Genomic DNA, 5,177 nt, shown 5'->3' with positions numbered 1-5,177 from the left:
GTAATTTAATATTGTTCTTAAAAAATTTACTTAATATCCTATTCTTTAACATTTGGTGTTAATATCAAATTACTTGGCAATGCTTGACATTTGAAATAAACTTTTTTCTATGGTTTTATTTGCAAGTGGTCCAGTTAATTTTGCTAGCCACCGTTTGGTTATAAAGGATTTAAAATGTAAAAGGACACTGTCAAGGTTTTTTGGAAGACCTACAGCTGCTCTTAGACTCCTTCATAAAGTTGTTTCATATGAAACACAATCTCTGCGTAAACTGTAGGTCTTTAGTTAAGGTTTTTAGTTTCTACTAAAACCACTTCACAAGTTCTGATGCTTATTGCCAAATGCTTATTGCATTATCATCTTTGCAAGTTGGTCCACATCCCATTTATGTTTATATGCAGTGGCTGCCTCCAGCCCATCCTCTTTTAAGATGATACTTTAGCCTTCAAATTTTGGGAAGTTAAAGCTGGACAGAATTAGCTTTATCTACTGGATATCAAGCAGGCTGGTGTGTGTCAATCTTGTCTTTTGGTTAAGATGTTAAAATTTGAGATAGGCTTTATAGAATTCAGGGATATTCTGCACTAAAGCTGAAAATACGAAATTTAGCTGATTATAATAATATACCAGAATTGGCCATGTTCCTTAACATGGGAATAACTGAAATTGAGATTTTGAGTCATACCTGATTCTAAGGAGAGGGCTATTTAAAGCCTCCAGAAGTAAAGAACAAATCCTAGTTTAATTCTGGAGGGGGGAAAACCTTGACAATGTTCCTTTCCGTTAATTTTCATAATAGCCCTAAGTTTTGAGATACAATCACTGTATTTATAACAATAAATGGATTTAAAAGAGTAATATTTACAGTGAGTGCTTTTCTAGTATTGTTTTAAATGAATCAGCCCATCATTTCATTGAAACACTTTCAGGTACCCAGACCTACCGATAAAAATAATATTATTCCGCAGGAGTGGTGCTGCTACATTTCTGCCGATACAAAAGGGATTTCTATTTAGTTGATCCTCCGCTATAGACTAAATGGTGCAGGTGTGACTAAAAAACCTTCTGTCCTCTGGGTTTTCCTTAAACTTGGATGCTCATTTATTTTAACGTCCATGAAGAGAAACGCCACACTGTAAATCTGTTGCCAATTTTAAATCCCTACTCTTTGGCACAGGTGTATGTAGGTTTCATTCACCACCCTCATGCACACAGAACTGATAGTTGTGACAACTTTTTATGCTGATTTCCTGTGGTATCGCACCTTCTAATGCTAAAAACTTCCCATTTCTCAGGAGCCAATTTATGGTGATCTACAGTTGCCCTGTCCACATCTAATCGGGAAAGTGAGGTGCAGTAGACTGCATTGGGTATTAGTATCATTCCGTGCTTCAGTGGCCATTTATAGTCATTTTTATATGATACTCCCAGCCAATTTCCTTTTGACAAAAGAGATCATTTCACTCCTGCACACAATGGAAAATTTATTTTATTGTACCTTTGGGCCTACTTCTCTTAAAAGTGTAGTGTACAAATCTTTCTTTGTCAAGCCTGAACTACTGTATATAAAGGAAATAATGTAAAGTTATATTTTCATGTTTTTATACTTACCAACATGATGAGAATACATAATGTATGGGTATTTCAATATTTCAATTGCCAATAATGTTGACTGGGTTATAGACATCTCAATTTTTTTTTTGAAAAAAAAGGTAATCATAATTTAATATCCATGTTACAGTACACCAGTATATTGCTATATAAAGTATTCTGTGTGCATTTAAGTGGAAACAATAGTGAAGAATGATGACAGCTGTCTAGGGGTTTTTAAAATTCATTTTATAGGAAACTGTTATGGAACAACCAAAATGTTTTGAACTAATTCTTGTGTAAATTTCAAAATGTCCTTTACTGTACCCTTTTGTTTACACAGTATATGGTATCTTTATTTCTGCTTTGTTAAGTGGGTATCAGTACAAAGCTGGTCATTCACTTTTAAAGGCTTGTAAAGCCAGAATCATTTCCAGTTTTTCATGTGTACTTATATGAAAGAAAGAAAGAAAAACCCGCTTCTGATTTATTTTTAAATCTAACACATGATGGCTTTTCTGAAGTGTTGTACAAACTTCAATCATACATAAAATTTTGTTCTTTTTTAAAAAGGCAAATTATTATTAAGTGGTTTGTTTAGTATTATTTATATATGGTACTTACTCAGAGAAACATGCTTTGAGATGTTTTTTATTAAAAAAAAAGAGGAAAAACTCTTCCTAAAGCAGAGGAATATTCTCATTTGAATTTTGCCTGGGAGATTCCTACCAAGGAACTATATGCCCTCCCATGGGACATATTCTGACGTCTACTGTATGCAAACTGTATATATATATATATATAATTCACAAGATTCTCGTTGTTAGTTGTATCACAAATGGGGGGTGGGGGCGGTAACAGGACTTCTTAAACACTTTAGATAACATTTTCCAGGGCAATATACAAAACTAAAATCAGAAGAACAAGACATAATTCAATATACATCAATAGATTGTTCTTTGTGGATGTGGCGAATGTGGATTCATGCAGCTGTCGAGGCTTTGGGAAAGCTATTCCTCCCCTGGTTGCAGCAAGAGCAGAGAAAACAAGGTAGAGTTCTTTTTAATGAGTTTTTTCCCAATCCTAATAGTGAGAGACCAAAGAACGCAACAAGCCTTAAAATGCTCCAATCTGGGCTCCTCCTCCCATATTTCTAGCAACAGCACCTCCCTTAACAGTGGCTGTTTGTAGCCAAAAGTCTCTGGTTCCTTTGTCCTGCACCCTTAATGAACGCCGAGTTCTGGGAGAAGGGGGATCAGAAATACTCTCCAGTGACGTGTCAGCTGGCTGCCCTGTCACAATTCCCCCCTTCCTCCGCTGCTTCTTCTAACACGTCCCAACTCCTTTGTTCACCTATCTCTGCGCTGTGACCTTCCTCAAACTTCTCAAAGCCCTGCTGTAAATCAAGGCTGTCTCCCTCTTCTCCTGCAGCGTCAGGAGAAGGGGGGAGTGTGACCCCCACCAGTTCTCCTCCTCCATCTCGTCCTCTTGAGTCTGATCTCTGACAGCAGCAAAGCAGCAGAAGTATGATAAATTTTAATTGTCTAGTTCTAGTGTAAGCTTATTTAGGGTTGCCATACATCCAGGAATTCCCGGACATGTCCTCTTTTTGGGGTCCTACATGCCCATCTGGGGGGAATTTTACACTTTAAAGCAAATGTCCTGGATCTGGGGTTTAAAAAATAATAAAAATTTTAAAAATGTGTGTGGGCGGATCTGGTTCAGACTCTGACTCTGGCATAGGCAACCTGGGCTCTGGTTCAGGCTCTGGTATGGGCAACTCTGTCCCTGCCTCTGCTTTGGGCTCTGGCATGGGTGGCTCAGGCTTGGGAATTCATTCAGCCCCTCTAAAATTGTTCCGTTTGTGAAATAAGAATCCATATTTAGGCTCACATCTTAGTAGTTAGATAGCCGCATAAGATCCAAATGGCAAAAGATCATCTTTTGCCATGCACTTATATGATATTTTCATAACAACTATGGTAATAGTACAGGCTTGTCCACATGAGAAAATTATTTAGCTGTTAATCTACTTTCCCCCATCTGAATTAGACTGGAATAGTCCACACCTGCACATATCTGAATTTGTATTTGAGGAGCAACACTGGTCTTTCTCATTCATACCAGCAGGCATTTCCAATTGTTTGTCTCTGCCTTCTAATTTTTTGGTTCTTTTATGACAAATAAGTAACCTCCAAAGGCACACTCCTCCAGTGCCTCCCAAGACACATGGATGCCAACCAAGGGCACAGATGCTCACATTGTTGTTTTTCTCAGCCACCAAGGGTTCAAAAGAACACTGTCAGGCCATTGTAAATTACCCGCACACACTTTCATAGTTTTATGGGTTTATGCAAATGTGAGGATCAAAATGTGTTTTTGTGTGTATGCAGGGCTGGATTTAGGTTTGATGAGGCCCTAAGCTACTGAAGCTAATGGGGCCCTTTATATGTCCAGCTGTCCTTTGTCAACAACAAATTGTCACTGTTTAATAATAATAATAATAATAATAATAATAATAATAATAAATTTATTTATATCCTGCCCTCCCCAGCCAAAGCTGGGCTCAGAGTGGCTAACAACAGTAAAAATAGCACAATTTACATAAAATCACAGTCAATTAATTAAAATACATTCTAAAATCAATTCAGAATCAAATTAATGGCAACCATTGGGCTAGAGTTCTATGAGGATTACAGAAGGAGGGGTTCAGGCTGTGCCTTGGCCAAAGGCCTGGTGGAGCAGCTCTGTCTTGCAGGCCCTGCGGAAAGATGTCAAGTCCTGCAGGACCCTAGTCTCTTGTGACAGAGCGTTCCACCAGATCGGAGCTACAACCGAAAAAGCCCTGGCTCTGGTTGAGGCCAGCCTAACCTCCCTGTGGCCCGGGATCTCCAAGATGTTTTTATTTGAAGACTGTAAGGTCCTCCGTGGGACATACCAGGAGAGGTGGTCCCGTAGGTACGAGGGTCCAAGGCCGTATATGGCTTTAAAGGTTAAAACCAGCACCTTAAACCTGATCCTGTACTCCACTGGGAGCCAGTGCAGCTGGTATGGCACTGGGTGAATGTGATCCCGCAGCAAGGACCCCGTAAGGAGTCTCGCCGTGGCATTCTGCACCCACTGGAGTTTCTGGATCAGTCTCAAGGGCAGCCCCATGTAGAGTGAGTTACAATAATCAAGCCTGGATATATATTGTGTCTATGTTGATGGGCTCCTCTCCAATATCAACAATATCTTAGCAAATGTCTATATTTGAGCTGCAGGAACAACAGTTCTGAAATACCACATTTTGTGATGTTACACTAGGATTGCTGTTGTTGTTTTTTTTAATTTTTATTGGTTTTTCAACATATAATATAAAACAATACAAAAGACAAACACAAACAAACAAACATATAAACATGTATAATTTCATAAATTTTTTCATGTACCCAATTTCAGTGACTTCCCCATGCCTCCCTTTTCTGCATCCCTGTTTTGAGCTTTTTTTTTCAGCAACCCCTGGTCCAGATTACTTATTAATTCCTTTCTTTAACCTCTTTCTTTCCTCTTATCCAATCATTTATCGCTGCAAATCTGTTATGCTT

At 38.5% G+C, this 5,177-nt stretch overlaps 1 protein-coding gene across 3 annotated transcripts in view; it reads left to right on the top strand.

Annotated features, from left to right (window-relative positions):
* GRIA2 (glutamate ionotropic receptor AMPA type subunit 2) overlaps positions 1–2,178 on the top strand; it is a 75,844-nt gene extending 73,666 nt beyond the window's left edge. For all 3 annotated transcript variants that reach the window (XM_053403004.1, XM_053402999.1, XM_053402998.1), the window contains one exon: positions 1–2,178. This exon is cut by the window's left edge and continues 774 nt beyond it. The gene's annotated coding sequence lies outside the window, so the exon portion shown is untranslated.
* The last annotated feature ends 2,999 nt before the right edge of the window (positions 2,179–5,177 follow it).

The sequence above is a fragment of the Podarcis raffonei genome, chromosome 9 (assembly GCF_027172205.1).
Source record: "Podarcis raffonei isolate rPodRaf1 chromosome 9, rPodRaf1.pri, whole genome shotgun sequence".
NCBI classification, from domain to species: Eukaryota; Metazoa; Chordata; class Lepidosauria; order Squamata; family Lacertidae; genus Podarcis; species Podarcis raffonei.
This window is presented reverse-complemented; position numbering and strand designations above follow the sequence as displayed.